Consider the following 18,217-nt stretch of genomic DNA (forward strand, 5'->3'; position numbering starts at 1 on the left):
CTGGTCACTTTTTTTTATGACTTTCCTAAGCCAAAGAAGGACAGTCGAGGCTCAACTGAAATGAGAAAGAAATCTTACGAGCACAAGAGAAGAACTAAGGATGATAAGAAATCATACAGAAAGAAAAATGAGGTGCTTATGGCAGAGGAAATCAAGTCCAAATTGGCAGAATCTGACAGTGATGATGCAGAACATGAGAGCTTGAGCTGCTCCAATGATGATGAGGAGGTCAAGTATCTGATGGCTGATGACACAGAACTGGAGTCAACCAGTCAACAGGTATTCAACTTTAGTTCAACTGACTTCACACGAGATGGACTTATTTCTACAATTCAAAAAATCTTATGTCAAGGAGATGCAGAATCTCCTATGTGCTGATCGATGGAAAATCAATGTTTCCGATCCCAATAAAGAACTGAAGCCAGAAATCTAGTTACTGGCTGACATCGTGGCAAATGGTCTACTTGCCAGAGCAGGATCTTTTGTTGCTCTCAGACTTGAAAAATTTCAAGTCATGACTGCTATCATGGCTGGAAAAAGACTGCAATGGAAAGGTATCATCTTCAACCTTCTCAAAAACATGTTTCAGTCATCAAAAAAATCAAAGGGATTTGCAGTGCCGCTCAGTTATTTGCTGAAAAGCAAGGGTTTGGTGGGTGACTCCTCTGAGAGGTCATCCAAGTTCAATATTTTAAATATCAAGAGTTTTAAGCTACCGAAGCTCAAGATGTAAATCTCTCCTTAACAGTTCATTATGGTGAAAAAGGAGATTGGGATGCAGGAGGCTCCAAAATCAGTCAAGAAAGCCAAGAAGACAATTCAGAAGAAGACAATGAAACGCAAACTGATTGTCAGTGAAACTGATTCTGAGAAGACTCCCTCTCCTAAAATCGTCAAGAAGCCCAGAACTATCAAGACTAAACCAGCAATTGTTCTTATCACCATCCCAACAGACAGAATGATACAATCTGGTGTTGAACAGCCGATCAAGGCTATTCCTTTCAGAGTAATACCAGTTAAATCTTCAATTGAAGATCAGTTACCTCCTCCTGCTGCTCAACTCAAAAAGACTATCACCGAATTTGGTGATAAGAAGAAACTTGTTGGAGTTAAAGCTCCACTAATCACTATCTCTGGCCTCACTACTTTGCCATTTGCTAGACCCAAAGGGGTAGTGATTAGAGAAAGGATTGATGCAATTGAATCAGGACTGAGTATTCTTCATGTTCTGACTGACTCGAAGGGAAAAGACAAGATGACAGAAGAGCCCAGACCCACAAATGCAATTTAAATTCATATTGACCTAATCTGGAAAGAGGTCAATGAGTTTTCTGAGACTAAGCTAAAGGCTTATGATGAATGGGTCAGGTTTAGGACTGAATTGTTTGCCAGGCAACTACAAAAGAAATCAGTTTTGAAGAAATTTATTGACCTGGAAACTATAGTCCTGAAAATGGTCAAACGGCCTCAGTTGTTCAAGCTTTGCAGAGGAAGAAGTACTTCTTTGATCAAGTACGTGCAAAGAAGTTAAGACAAATGATTGTTCAGCTACGCCAAAATTATGATCCCACCAGTTCAACTGTCTTTAATGACAAAGCAGTTCATGATCAACTTGACTCGGATATTCTATCACTGCAGTTGGATATTAAACATTGGGAACTGGATCAAGAACTGACTATTCCAGCAGATTCCCAGAATCTTTCATCAGAAGAGGAAGCCGAACAATCAGTTCAACCGCAAGAGCCATCCCAGGAACCAATTGCTGAATCTTCTGAGCAAGTAACTGCTTCTTCTTCAAAGGATGCGCAACCGTCAACTACTGCTCGTCAATCTTCAACTGCTGAAATTCAAATATATATTAATGCTGAATTATCATTGGCGAAAATCGACGAAGTTATTAAATCAGTTGCCACTGATATTCAGCTGATTACTACAAAAGCAATTGAAGAACAAATCGCAACTGAAGAACCAGCTTCACAATCAAGAAATTCTAATGAATGCAGCATCAAACCACTCCTCGGATGTTCGTCCATTATCCAAAAAGGTTTATGCGTTTGACAAAAAGGGGGAAGAAGAAGAAAAAAATCAGCAAGAACAATCTACAAAGAGACCCAGGCAAAAATAGAAGATATTTGGCAAATTTTGAAGATTATTTTAGTCAGTTAGAAGATTCCTTTATTCTTTCATTATTTTTACGAATCTGTAAATTAACAGAGTTGACAATAAAATGTTATTTAATCTACAATGAGTTCAATTGATCAGTACATATTTCTAAGTTTTGTCAAACACCAAAAATGGAGAAATTGTAGGAAACTGAATTTCGGAAGTTTGACAAATTGAGCGTTTAATAGATTGAACTAACTAATCAAGAAGACTGATAGAAATTGATCTAAAATATGCAAAATATCGGTTGCCCATAACTGAAGATTAGTAAGCAGATTTTCTAAGGCAACTGGACTAACAAACTGAACTACGTAGACAACTGACTGATCAGTTGGAACTGATCAGTTACTACAATCAGGTGTGAGCTTATAAGCTACATCCTATCATCTGATCTTTTAGCAGTACACTGTTAGAGTAGATGCCCTACAAGCCAACGATTGGCTAGGGAATTTATTGACTCAAGTGAAATAAACAATCTTTATTTTAATATAATTTAACTTTTTATGGTCTTGTTATACTTTATCTGTATATCCATGCAAACAGTATAGATAAAGTCTTTGATTATGCTTTAATAAAAATGAATCGTAATTCGATGTTGAAACTCATTTGTAAACACTGCATATTCTAAATTCGTTCCTACTCGATTCAGCCGCCTAAAACAGGGATAAAGGCCGCTTGAGCTTGAGACTAGCATCTGTGATGTTGTGTACTGCGTTTCTTGGTAAGGGCATAGAGATATTCAAACATGCAGGTGGGTAGTCATATGATGATTATACCGAACAACCCTCCCTCGGACTTTCCAAGTGGTTATCATTCATCGAGAGGATAAGTCCGTGGTTATGATTGTACACCATTAGTCCTTACGACCCGGGACAACACTGAGGTTATATATGCTAGGGACTGTGCTTTGACTCGTTTACCGGCTCCAGGAGAGTCATCAGGTGGCGAGGTTGGGTACAGTTGCGACACATATAGGAGCCAGTGCATTGTAGTCGGGGATTCATCGCTCACCTACGGGTGTGGATATCCTATGTGATCTGATGTAATAATAGTGCATGGAATCTCTGGCCAGAGTATGAGATGTACGTTGGAGAAGGAGTTCTACAATAGTACACGCGATGCCACTATTATAGTTATCACATAGTTATCGAATTAATATGCAACCCTCTCGATGAACCAATGGTTGCAGATTCGATCGGGATATTTGAGATGAAGGGATCGTACTGTACATTAATCATAATCGACTGGTTCTTGCAGGAACTATCAGTGATACCTAGGGGATCATGGGGCGATGCTACTAGACGCTCTTACCATGATCCGATGGGTGCAATCAGAAATGAGTTCTGGCATTCTTGATCAAGGTGTTGATGAAAAGAATGGGGCTAATTAGCGTAAGCCCGAATAAAGGATTATGTCCTGAATCACAAAGAGTTGTGAACCCACGGCTAGCTGTATCCCTGAACCATTGAGGGTCACACAAGCACTGGATCGTTTGTTCCCATTGAGAGAATAAATTCAAGGAGTTGAATTTATATTATAATATAGTAAATTCAAGGAGTTGAATTTATAATAATTAAATTTTGAGAAAATAAATTCAAGGAGTTGAATTTATGATATAGTAAATTCAAGAAGTTGAATTTATGAAATTTGGAGAGAATAAATTCAAGGAGTTGAATTTATAAAATTTGATAATTTAATTTATTAAACTCAAAAGTTGGGTTTATTAAATATTAAATTTTGGAGGTGATATAATTCAAGGAGTTGAATTTATAATTTAAATGATAAATTCAAATGTTGAATTTATAATGTATTTAATTTATTAAGCTCAAAAGTTGAGTTTATTAAATATTAAATTTTTAAGGTGATAAATTCAAAGAGTTGAATTTATAATTTAAATATTAAATTCAAATGTTGAATTTATAATATATTTAAATTAAATGTAATGGGTGTATGTATTATGGGCTTGTAGGAGTACAAGACCAACATACATATTATTAAAGCTCTTAATTAGACTTTAAAAGATTAATTAATTAATTAAAATAGTTGGACTAGGATAATTAATTGATTAAGCCCATTAAGTGTTTAATTTAATTAATGGGCCCTAAGCTTATATATATATGTGTATTATGCTTAGGTTAGACGCAATTCATTCATAATTTTCGAAAAAAACCCTAGCCTCCACTAGACTCCAATTTTCGAAAATCTCTTCCCTTCTCCTCTCAGAATTTCGGCTCCATCAAAAGGGTTTTGGTTGAGCTGTATCTCGTTCTTAATCTCCAACGTAAAATCTCTTTTATATTTTCTAGTACAAATTAGAAGATGAACAAATCATCTAGTCGTGGACCTGATTAGAAGATTGAAATAAAGAGTTCTTGAAGAAAGTTCGAAGGGATTCATCAAGAGCTAATCCGTTTATATCGGATTAGTTGGAGCCACGTGATTAATTACAAAGGTATAATTTTCTAACATCCTATGAATGTTTATGTTAAAATCATACGAGCGCCAAAAGCGAAACACATCTTGAATGTCAAAATAAAAAAAAAATTAAAACTTCCGCTGCGTTTGGGCGTGTAGAAAAAAATTGATTTTTAGAAAATTAATAATTTTCTTGTAAAATAAATAATTAGAATGTGATTTTAATTATTTATGGTAAAAATGAGTTTTACAAGAAATCAATTATTATTGATTTAATTGGAAATTAAATAAATGAGTTTATTAAATTCTTTAATAAAAGAGTTTAATTTTTCTTTACCTTCCATCAACCGTGGTTGCATGTTGATCGCTACCCTCGGACAGTGTTTGGCTCATATTATTGGGGAGGCCTGTAAGCCGGAAAGCTGTGACTTCCAGCAGACATATGATGTGAATTGAGTGGAACTCCCATGACTTCGGCTCATATTATTGGGGGAACTCATGGCGACCGTCTACTACAATTCAATATTGATGGGTCGGTTTGACACGCGAAAATAAACGGCGTCATATTATTGGGTCCTTATTAAACGTGAGGCAAAACACGCGGAGGTTGCATCGGGATGCAATTGGATTCTACCTTTTAGAAATTATAATTGGTTGATATTATTCGGGATTATAATTGGCTAATTGGACTCTACGTGCCCACTAAGGAAATACGATTTCCCTTTTTCATCAGAGGGTGGTGAAAATGTCAAAATAGTGGGAGGGAAATTTATAAAATGAAATCCATATTTTATATCTTAAAATTGTTTTAAAATAATCAGCAACCATTATTCTGTTTCCATATCAGTATATTTTCGATTTCGTCACGTAATCCATTTTTATTATCAATAAGCTAATCGAATCTAATTTTCAAGACTGGTTGGGAAACTTGTTCTGAATTCGGAGAAAATGACATACACAATATTGTCAGTCCTGCTGAACCGACAAAGCATACAAGATGGTAAGACCATAGTATACATGCTAAATTGTAACATGCTCGCTTCTATGTCAAATGAACTGTAGGGACAGTTTGAGGAAATTTTGAATGCTGCTGACATTCGAATGCACGTGCAAGAGTTGCATGGTGCATGAAACTATGCACACCACTTTCAAGGAGATCATGACTACACACATGCAAGACAGGGCTTTGGCCCATGAGCGTGGTGTACGTATGACTGCACTTATTGAGAATGTGGTGGGCCTGGAATATGTGATTCCTAACAAATTACTAGATAACATCAATTTGTTGTCTTTCTCTTCCTCATTTGACGGGGTTATGGTGAACTTCAATTTGAATAAGATAGATGATAGCCTTGAAGAGCTAGTCAATACGCTTATGACTTATGAGATCACCATGAAATAAGAAAATCTTTGTTTTTATAATGGGCCTCTCGTCGGACGAAAAATGGCCCACAAGGTAAGGGAAAGAAATGTTCTGCCCCTCACAAGAAAAACAATCCCAATAAGAGGCAAACTCTGAAAGACACTTAAAAGGCCTACAAATCCCTCTAAGTTAGAACATATTTATTTCACTGCATGAAGTCCGGACATAAGAAATTATATGTGCCAGAAATGTTCTAGAAATGATAAGTGAATTTCCAAGTAAACATGATTTCAACAACAAACAAAATAAAGTTAGATTATCCAAATCTCACACAAATATGGCACGCTAGACTATGTCACATTTCCCAAAGAAGGATGCACAAACTAGTGGGAAAAGACATGTTTGACTTGTCAAACATAAATTCTTTGCTTACTTGTAAGTCCTGTCTAAAAGGAAAAATGACCAAGACTCCATTCGATGGAAACGTGGAACGTGCGCATGGTCTACTGGATTTGATCCACACAGACGTTTGTGGCCCGCTAAGTGTTAGCACAAAATATGGGCATTCCTACTTCATTACCTTTACTAATGACCATTCGAGGTATGGGTACGTTTATTTGATGAAACACAAATCTGAAGCATTTGAAAAGTTCAAAGAATTTAGATCTGAATTAGAAAAACAGCTAGAAAGAAGTATTAAGACACTTCGATCTGATCGAGGTGGTGAATACTTGAGTGCTAAAATTTTGGATTATCTAAAAGAGAATGAGATTCTCTCACAGTGTACTCCATCAGAAACACCACAATTGAATGGTGTTTCTGAACGTCATGAGCGAACCTTGTTGGACATGGTTCGATCTATGATGGGATTCACTGAATTGCCTACATCGTTTTGGGGCTTTGCGCTTGAAACTGCGGCAATGTTGTTGAATAATGTCCATACTAAAGCATTGGATAAAACACCATATGAGATATGGATGGAAAAAAATCCCAAATATTCTTACATGAGAATATGGGGATGTCCTGCTTACGTGAAGCAGACAGTGGGAGACAAATTGGATAGTAGATTCACTTTGTGCTACTTTGTAGGATATCCAAAAGAATTCTGTTGGATATTATTTCTATTATCCCAATGAAGCAAAAGTGTTTGTTTCAAGAAATGCCACCTTTTTGGAAAGGAAATTTCTATTAGATAGAAAAGACAAGATGATAGAACTTGAAGAAATTCAAGATACTCCCTCAACTATAGAAGTTGAACCCATTTCCCAAGAACCAGTAGTTGAAGTACAAGCTTCTAGAAGGTCTCATAGGGTTATTAGACCACCTGCAAGATATACGCTTCTTCATGAACAAGGCCATGATGAGTCTTGTGTTGGATGTGATCCAATGAATTTCAAAGAAGCAATATCATATACTGATTCAACCAAATGGCTTGAAGCCATGCAGTCAGAAATGGACTCTATGTATTCAAACCAAGTTTGGACATTGGTGGATCAACCTGATGGAATCGTTCCCATAGGGTGCAAATGGATCTACAAAAGAAAGCTTGGGCGGATGGGAAGGTAGTGACCTTCAAAGCAAGACTGCTTGGAAAAGGTTATACTCAAAGGCAAGGAGTTGTCTGTGAGAAAACTTTTTCACCAGTTGCTATGTTTAAGTCCATTAGAATACTACTAGCCATAGCAGCATGATATGACTATGAGATATGGAAAATGGATGTAAAGACTGCATTCCTCAATGGAGACATCAAAGAAGAAATTTATATGTCTCAACCCGAGGGATACACATCAGTAGGAAGTGAGCATAAGGTATGCAAACTTCAGAGATCAATATATGGTCTCAAGCAGGCATCAAGGAGTTGGAACCTCAGATTTGATATCACTATCAAAGAGTTTGGCTTTGCTAAGAATCCTGAGGAACCATGCGTGTACAAGAAAGTTAGTGGGAGTGCGGTGACATTCCTAGTACTTTATGTTGATGATATCGTGCTCATTGGGAATGATGTAGGATTACTGCAATCAACTAAAGTATGGTTGGCAAGTAAATTCTCCATGAAGGACATGGGTGAAGCATCCTATTTATTGAGAATACAAATCTATAGGGATAGATCAAAAAGGATGCTCGGACTCACCCAAGCCACCGATATCGATACCATTATAAAACGATTCTCTATGAAAGAGTCCAAGAGAGGATACTTACCAATGTGTCATGGTATTACTCTATCTAAGGCAATGTGTCCCAAAACTGATGAAGAGATAGAGATGATGACACGAATTCCATATGCGTCAGCCATTGGTAGTATCATGTAAGGTGTGATATAGACACGTCCTGATGTTGCTTACACTCTGAGTGTTGCAAGCAGATATGAGGCAAACCCTGGTCCAATGTATTGGAAGGCCGTGAAAGATATTCTTAAGTACTTGAGAAGGACTAAGAACTTGTTCATGGTCTATGGGGTGGAGAACTGAAATTGGAAGGCTACACTGATTCTGGCTTCCAATGTGACATAGATGATTCGAAATCGACCTCTGACTTTGTATTCATGCTTAATGGTGCGGTTGTCTCTTAGAAAAGTTCCAAGTAAGACACCTTTGCGGATTCCACCACTGAAGCTGAATACATTGCTGCATCTGATGCAGCCAAAGAGGTAGTTTGGATGAGGAATTTTGTCCAAGAGTTGGGCGTTATTCCTAATGGAGTAGATCCAGTCCCGTTGTACATGGACAACACTGGTTTGCCCTAGAGCCAACTACCCTTAATCCCATTGCTTCGCGATGCTTTTCAAACAATGGTACTGGGACAACACTGGTGCCATTGCACAAGCAAAGGAACCAAGGTCTCATCAGCGATCCAAACATGTACTGAGGAAGTTTCACATCATACGGGAGATTGTGGGAAGAGGAGACATATCAGTCGAAAGAGTCCCCTCTGCAGATAATGTTGCTGATCCACTTACATAGCCCTTGCCAGGACCATTGTTTGAAAAGCATCGCGAAGCAATGGGATTAAGGGTAGTTGGCTCTAGGGCAAGTGGGAGATTGTTAGAGTAGATGCCCTGCAAGCCAACGGTTGGCTAGGGAATTTATTGACTCAAGTGAAATAAACAATCTTTATTTTAATATAATTTAACTTTTTAAGGTCTTGTTATACTTTATCTGTATACCCATTCAAACAGCATAGATAAAGTCATTGATTATGCTTTAATACAAATGAATCGTAATTCGATGTTGAAACTCATTTGTAAACACTGCATATTCTAAATTCGTTCCTAGTCGATTCAGCCGCCTAAAACAGGGATAAAGGTCGCTTGAGCTTGAGACTAGCATCTGTGATGTTGTGTACTGCGTTTCTTGGTAAGGGCATAGAAATGTCCAAACATGCTGGTGGGTAGTCATATGATGATTATACCGAACAACCCTCCCTCCGACTTTTCAAGTGGTTATCATTCATCGAGAGGATAAGTCCGTGGTTATGATTGTACACCATTAGTCCTTACGACCCGGGACAACACTGAGACTCTATATGCTAGGGCTGTGCTTTGACTCGTTTACCGGCTCCAGGGACAGTCATCAGGTGGCGATGTTGGGTACAGTTGCGACACATATAGGAGCCAGTGCATTGTAGTCGGGGATTCACCGCTCACCTACGGGTGTGGATATCCTATGTGATCTGATGTAATAATAGTGCATGGAATCTCTGGCCAGAGTATGAGATGTACGTTGGAGAAGGAGTTCTCAAGTAGTACACGCGATGCCACTATTATAGTTATCACATAGTTATCGAATTAATATGCAACCCTCGATGAGCCAATGGTTGCAGATTCGATCGGGATATTTGAGATGAAGGGACCGTACTGTACATTAATCATAATCGACTGGTTCTTGCAGGCACTATCAGTGATACCTAGGGGATCATGGGGCGAGGCTACTAGACGCTCTTACCATGATCCGATGGGTGCAATCAGAAATGAGTTCTGACATTCTTGATCAAGGTGTTGATGAAAAGAATGGGGCTGATTAGGGTAAGCCCGAATAAAGGATTATGTCCTGAATCACAAAAAGTTGTGAACCCACGGCTAGCTGTATCCCTGAACCATTGAGGGTCACACAAGCACTGGATCGTTTGTTCCCGTTGAGAGAATAAGTTCAAGGAGTTGAATTTATATTATAATATAGTAAATTCAAGGAGTTGAATTTATGATAATTAAATTTTGAGAAAATAAATTCAAGGAGTTGAATTTATTTTGAATTTATGATAATTAAATTTTGAGAAAATAAATTCAAGGAGTTGAATTTATGATATACTAAATTCAAGAAGTTGAATTTATGAAATTTGGAGAGAATAAATTCAAGGAGTTGAATTTATAAAATTTGATAATTTAATTTATTAAACTCGAAAGTTGGGTTTATTAAATATTAAATTTTGGAGGTTATAAAATTCAAGGAGTTGAATTTATAATTTAAATGATAAATTCAAATGTTGAATTTATAATGTATTTAATTTATTATGCTCAAAAGTTGAGTTTATTAAATATTAAATTTTGAAAGTGATAAATTCAAAGAGTTGAATTTATAATTTAAATATTAAATTCAAATGTTGAATTTATAATATATTTAAATTAAATGTAATGGGTGTATGTATTATGGGCTTGTAGGAGTACAAGACCAACATACATATTATTAAAGCTCTTAATTAGACTTTAAAAGATTAATTAATTAATTAAACTAGTTGGACTAGGATAATTAATTGATTAAGCCCATTAAGTGATTAATTTAATTAATGGGCCCTAAGCTTATATATATATGTGTATTATGCTTAGGTTAGACGCAATTCATTCATAATTTTCGAAAAAAACCCTAGCCTCCACTAGACTCCAATTTTCGAAAATATCTTCCCTTCTCCTCTCAGAATTTCGGCTCCATCAAAAGGGTTTTGGTTGAGCCGTATCTCGTTCTTAATCTCCAACGTAAAATCTCTTCTATATTTTCTAGTTCAAATTAGAAGAGGAACAAATCATGAAGTCATGGACCTGATTAGAAGATTGAAATAAAGAGTTCTTGAAGAAAATTCGAAGGGATTCATCAAGAGCTAATCCGTTTATATCGGATTAGTTGGAGCCACGTGATTAATTCACAAAGGTATAATTTTTTAACATCCTATGAATGTTTATGTTAAAACCATACGAGCGCCAAAAGCAAAACACATCTTGAATGTCAAAATAAAAAAAATTTAAAACTTCCGCTGCGTTTGGGCGTGTAGAAAACCGAGATCCAACATACACTTCATCAGTAAAGAAAAAGGACGTTCAATTGAGAAATATACAAAAGCTGACTGCAACTAGTAATGGGATCGCTGATGATGCAATGTACGACTGTCAGAAGATTGTTGACATGGCAAACAACGTTTATAAAGTTTCAAATCGTATATTTAATATTACCGTTGGAGGCAAAGCCTATAAATAGCAGAGAAGATCAGCTGAGAAACAATCTCTCCGAATCGACCCGATCGATATACTATTCTATCAACTGAGCTGTTACTCTGCTGAAATCTTTGCAAATTTCAAAGCTCACGCTTATTGTATACATTCATAGTATTCAAGGTTATACTTCGAGCTTACAAGCATAAACTGTTATTATTATAATACTTGACTTGAATAGATCAGTTGTGCTAAATTATTTCAATCCAATTGAGTATTGTAAACCGGTTCGTAACTAAGAGTTTCAGTTTGACATTGTTAAGTTCAAAACTGAAGTGGGTCCACAACTCTTTATATCGATCAAAATCTTTTAGTGAATATCTTATCTTTGTTATAGAAGGGGCGACTTAGGAGTGTTTGAAATCTCCGAACATCCATAAAATCTTGTGTCTTCTTATTTCAGTTTTATTCTATCTATTAGTCATTTTATTTCCGTACTTTAATTGTTATATGATTGATATCGACTTACAAAATTCTCGAGTATCAGTTTATCAATAAACTGACTCATAAAACGAGAAAAGGTTGTGAAAATTGTTAGTGTTTATTCAACACCCTTATAAACACTCTTTCACATTTACCCGATCCTATCACAAACCAACTTACCACCGAGGTAATTAAATAACTTATGAGTTTCTAGACCCCTCGGGACTTGACCACGATTAATCAACAAGCTAAACCACGACTCAAACCCCGAAACAATCTTGACATGGATTATGAAATTTACCTAGCAATGGAAGACACGGACCTCGCCTAAACCATTATTCAATGTTCCCTATTCAAACTTCATAACGTCTAATCTAACCCTCACTAAGCTTGGACATAATGACATATTAGTACCCAAAGTAAGCAATATCACCTAAACTCGAAACCCGAAGATACCGAAAGCAGCGCCTAGGCGCTGAAGAGCAGCGCCAGATAGGCACCTAGCTGCTACCCTACAGCGCTGCTTGGTGTGAAGCTGCAGTGCTCTTAGTGCAGCGCTGCGGCTCTAGTCCTGTGCGAATTCAACCCCAAAAAGCCATCTGCTTCCCATTCCCTTCCCTAGGCCTTCTAATGCCACCAAACCCATACCGACTCGAAACGAAACATCGAAAGACGACTGATCACCACACATGACACATCTAAACACAGAAATGACCACTTGGCAATTCTCAACAAAGCCTGCAACCAAATAACTCAAGAAACATGAAGAACATATTTCAAAAACATCAAAGTTTGAGCAGTCACACGAAAATGATCATAACTCACTCGTTTTTTGTCCAAAAAATACAAATTTACTGTCCTATCGAAGGTATCAAAAAGTACTACGTTTTATTATGCTTATAAGAAATTTATATACGACTTAAAAAGTATTAAATTTATTAAAAATCACCAAATTAAAAAATAAAACCCACCATAAACTAAAAAAGTCACCCAAAAAAATTTGCAAATGGTTGATTTACCAAAAGTTAAAATATATTACAATATTTTATTATCTATATGCTAACAGTAAATTCACCTGAAATTAATAATATAATTCTTTTACCTTCACCGAATCCCACATGTGTTGCTTGTCTAATTCAGTCAACTCTTTCCATGTTTTCACTTGTATAGGGCGGATATGCTTGTCGCGCACGATTTCTCCCAAGTGTCTTGACCAATATCTGTAATTTTTTCCCACTGCACAATTGTTGTAGAATTCGATCTCCATCTTTTCTCCATTTTTTAAAGCTGCAATTTTCTTATTCTTATTTTTTCCTTGAACTTTTCTCGCCTTTTGAGTTGTTGAATCTATTCAATGAATTGAAGTAATACATAATTGTATCAAGATTAAAATTTAAATCAATAGAAAATGCATAATACGCTACATTTCATATATATTATACTTATCATCAACATATTTGTCTGTAACAACATAGCTCAATTCACCACTTTCACCATCTTTAGTCATAGGAGTAAATTTAGCAACAAGATAATGACCAACATCGTCAACTGGTATTTGAAAATCCTAAAGAAATCATATAATTACAATAATAAATTATGGTTCATGGAACATTAAATATTATTTTATCCAAAGAACTTACCTTGTTGATCGTACATTCACCGATAGATTGCAAGCCAGTCTCGATATCAAAGTTCTTCGAAATAGTTATGAACCATTGAATTGTACTAGCTCGTTCACTTCAATTTACCACATCCCCCCGTACAATGACTTTCTCATTTGTCTTATAATCACTCAATATTTTAGTATCTCTCACTTTTGGAACTCTTGGGATTGGGATATAATCTGTACAAATTTAAAGAAAATAAATCAATGATAAAGAAAAACAAGAAAATCTCATAATAAATAACTCTTTATTAACGCTACAAGATGTTGGATTGTCTTCAGGCCGTTTGAAGAGCAATGGTTGGGCAGATTCATCCACATCTACATAAATGTGTATGTTCTCCACGTACTCGTGTTCTTTCAACATAGCCAATAAATCTTTATCATTTCTCAAAGTCTCACCATCCCCATCCGAGACTTTATAACCAACAGAATATATGTCAATGAACTTTTTACATATGTTCAAGATTTCTAAGAAAGAAGTATCATCCGTAAAATCTCTTTCTTTCCATTCATCTTCCCCAAAATGCACAATAAGAGTATGGGCTGAAATTCCACCTTTTGGAAGGAAAAAGAATCAGTTTTTACAATTATATCAATATATTTTCACTTAAAAATAGAGAGAGCCACCTAAAAAATTGCATGAGTTATAAATTACAATGCCTACATAAAGTTTAGAGGTTTACCAATTCTTCGTTGATAGCCGATGTATTGAGCTTTTTGCTCTTCAACCTGTATCCTTTGAATTCCTCTTAAGCTCTTGTGGGCAGATGCATTCCTGGTAAACAACAAATCAGATAATTTAACTATGAAATAATTATATCAACTGTTGAAATTATATAAAAAAATAAATCTACGCTATCAGTTTAGAAAAGAAATTACCAGTAGAATCTCCAACAGGCCTCGTTTTATGTCCTTATCCACGCTCCTTGGCCAACTTACAAGGAGCTAAAAATTTTACAGGCTTTCGGATGTTGCCTACACTACTTTTGGCAAGCATTGGTTCCATCTGTTAATATAAGCAATGTAACATATTAGTACAAATAGTAAAAACATGAAAATGAACCAAAATGAATAAACAACTAACACATAAAAGAACGAAGATTTTACCAAAATAGAATAGCATAAAAAAACAACTAAGAAACATGATAAGTTGGAAATACTTCTTCAAATTTGAATTCGCTTTCTCTTTCTTTTGTTTGTTGGTAGGTCAACTACTAGCGGCTCCAAATCTGTTCTTCTCCAAATGTTTTGACCATCTACATCGAATGAAGTTTGGCCCCCACAATCAAAATTGAATGATTCAGCTTGTTGATATGCTTCACCGAGGTTGTGTCTTAACAACAACATGCCAACCTTTATTGATGTTGTCAATGGCATAAAACACTTGTGAAGCTTGATTGGCGAGAATAAAGGGTTCGTTTGTTTTCAAAATACGATGGCAATTAATGTCAGTGAATCCATATTCATCTACTTTTGCTCCTTTCTCATTATCATGCTCATCGAACCATCTACATCGAAATAAAACCACTCGTTTTCCGTCAAGATGATGCAGTTCAAGAATCTCTGTCAACACTCCATAATAGTCAACATAATTCTTCTCACTACCTATATCACCGATTACACACACCCCATAATTTTGTGTTCTACATCCTCTGTCACGAGCTTCAATCCGAAACCTATATCCGTTGACAACATAACCACTGAAGAATGTAACATACATTGAAGGACCACGACACAATGATAGCAGGTCATCATATTTACTGTGTTGGTCTTGCATTTTCATTTTGTCAACCTACAAATAAATTAAAATGTAAATAACTCGAACAAATAATCTTGTTCAACACAAAATAATTTATAACAATAGAATCACTTACTTTTTGTTCAAACCAACCAATAAAATTGCTATTCCATTCGTCATCCGATAGTTGTGGTGTATTATTTTTCTCATTTTTAGAGTACTCTCTGCGTTACAACATTAATGAGAAATGCATATATATAAAAAGAAAAAAAAATGGTTGTTTAGATTTATTTGAGCTTACTCAAGGAAAGGTTGTACTTCATCGCAATTCTTTAAAATATAGATATGAGCTTTCTCCCATGCATCGTCATCGAGAATACGACTTATACCAGCTCCAAATGCTTGTCAACATTGCGAAAATATGGGTATTTCACCTTTATATTTATGAAACCCACTGACATAGTTTCGCTCAAGTCTATTGAATTTTGTCTCATTGTCTTTCAAGTATCTTGAGCAAAGAGTCATACACTCCTTTGTTATGTATCCCTCTGCTATTGAGCCTTCCGGACGAGCCAGGTTTCGAATCAGTTGTTTTAACTTATAAAATATACGCTCAATAGGCCAATTATAGCCTCCTTAGCCAAATGAACAGGCAAATGCACCATCACATCAAAAAGCGAAGAGAGAAAAACTTGTTCCAACTTGCAAAGAGTAATCGGAATTTGGGATTCAATCTTTTGTAACTCACATACCTTCAATGTTTTAGCACCAAACTAGTAAAGAACAAAGACAACTCAATAAGTGGTTCACACACGGCTTTAGGGAGGAGGCCACGTATCCCAAGAAGAAGTAGATGTTGTAAAAGGACATGAAAATCATGACATTTCAAATATGATATTTTATGTTCTTTCGTGTTAACACTTTGAGAAATATTAAATGAAAACCCATCTGAAACTCTTAATTGCTTAAAAAATAAGCAAAACAAGTGCTTTTCCTCTGTAGATAAAGTGTAGGATGCAATGGGCAACTCAAGTTTATCCCCCTTGCGAATTGGATGCAAATCTGGTCTAATTTTCAGAGCTTCAAAATCAAGACGAGCTTGGAAATTGTCCTTAGTCTTTCCCTTCGCATTCATAATTGTCTTGACTATATTCTCACAGATGTTCTTTTCAATGTGCATCACATCCAGATTGTGTCTTAACAAAAGAGAACTCCAATATGGAAGTTCAAAGAAAACACTTTTCTTATTCCAATTATCACCTCTGTTTTCATGTGATATTTTCACCTTTCTTTTAAAATCTTTAGTCAAGATGAATCCTTCAAGGTCATTCACTTGAGCAAGCACATCACCTCCTGAAAGTGAAAGTGGTGGTTGTCTTACCTCTTTAGTTCCATCAAACAAACTTTTATTTTTTCTCCATTTGTGGTTGCTATGAAGATAACGTCGATGACCCATATAACATTGCTTTTTACCATTAGCTAACCTCATAGAACAAGTGTCTTTGTTACAACAAGGACATGCCATCTTACCTTTGGTACTCCAACTAGACAGATTCCCATACGCTGGAAAATCATTGATTGTCCACAATAAAGATGCATGCAATTTAAAATTTTGGCGAGTTGAAGCATCAAATGTTTCAATGCCTAGTCCTCACAACTCCTTCAACTCTTCTATCAAAGGTTTAAGATAGACATCAATAGCATCTCTCGGACCCTCGGGACCTGGTATGAGACTTGAAAGATTAAAATTAGATTCTTTCATGCACATCCATGGAGGCAAATTGTATGGAATGAGTATTACTGGCCAAATACTGTATGATTTTTTTGAATGAGTAAACGGTTGGAAATCATCACTATCAAGACCAAGACATACATTTCAAGGTTCAATGGAAAAATCTTTATGCAAATCATCGAACGACTTCCATGCCATAGAATCAACTGGATGTCTCATCAGTCCATCATATACTCTTTTTTCATGATGCCATCTCATAAAAGAAGCAGTCTTTTTAGACATGAATAACCTTTGAAGCCTTGGCTTTAAAGAAGGCTTCAAAGGAAAGTAATGCAAGGTCTTCACTGCTAATTTCTTACCAATGTTTCGAACTTTGGTTTCCTCATTATGACTATTTTCTTTCCATCTAGAAGCACCACATATTTTGCACATGTTAGACTTATCTTCTTCCTTCCAATACAACATACAATCATTTTTACACACATCTATTTTTTGATAAGAGAGACCAAGATCTTTAATAATTTTTTCGGAATCATAATAGGATTCTATCAAATTTGAACCGACTGGGAGTATTTGTTTCAACAGCTGTAGCAACATATCAAATGATTCATTACTCCATCGACCAATACTCTTAATGTGTAATAATTTGACAAGCACAGATAATTTTGAGGTGTCACAACCTGGATAAGTTGGTTGCTCAGAATCCTTTAACAATCTATAAAATTTCTTTGCTTCATCATTCGGTTCCTCTCCATGTTTATTCTCACTTGATGAACCAATTTCAGATCCACTTCTATGAAAACCATTCATGTTAGGATACAAATCCCTCAAAATTTCATCATAATCACTTCCTTCCGATTCTTCATCATCAGATGAAGACTCACCAAGCCTTTCACCATGGTGATACCAAGTTGTATAATTTAGCATTATTCCATTCACATTTAGATGCATTTCAACCACTTCACGATATCCATAACCAGTGTTATTACACTTCACACATGGACACCGAATACTATTCTCTTCACTTGTCTTCTTAAAAGCATAATTCAAAAATTCTTCAACTCCAACCTTGTATTTTCCATTGAATCGATCATTGAAAAAATCATCCATTCCTTACTAGGTGTCATTTTCCTTTTACGAGTATGAATTCTTGCTCAAAAGAATCTGCAACAGATTTAGAGGCAACACAACAAAAATATATGTTTTGTGATGCTAAAAAGTGATAGTTTCAGCTTACTATT

At 35.9% G+C, this 18,217-nt stretch overlaps 2 long non-coding RNA genes across 2 annotated transcripts; both read right to left on the reverse strand.

Annotated features, from left to right (window-relative positions):
• Positions 1 to 13,284: 13,284 nt before the first annotated feature.
• LOC142521643 (uncharacterized) lies at positions 13,285 to 14,243 on the reverse strand. Its single transcript, XR_012814325.1, has 3 exons — positions 14,190 to 14,243; positions 13,481 to 13,683; positions 13,285 to 13,404 (listed from the first exon to the last, which is right to left on the reverse strand). It is a non-coding gene; the product is annotated as an uncharacterized LOC142521643 (long non-coding RNA).
• An 889-nt stretch (positions 14,244 to 15,132) lies between these two features.
• On the reverse strand, positions 15,133 to 15,645 carry LOC142522160 (uncharacterized). The gene is made up of 3 exons (XR_012814394.1): positions 15,546 to 15,645; positions 15,381 to 15,468; positions 15,133 to 15,298 (listed from the first exon to the last, which is right to left on the reverse strand). It is a non-coding gene; the product is annotated as an uncharacterized LOC142522160 (long non-coding RNA).
• Between the last annotated feature and the right edge of the window lie 2,572 nt (positions 15,646 to 18,217).

Source organism: Primulina tabacum, chromosome 13, assembly GCF_025594145.1.
Source record: "Primulina tabacum isolate GXHZ01 chromosome 13, ASM2559414v2, whole genome shotgun sequence".
Classification (NCBI taxonomy): Eukaryota; Viridiplantae; Streptophyta; class Magnoliopsida; order Lamiales; family Gesneriaceae; genus Primulina; species Primulina tabacum.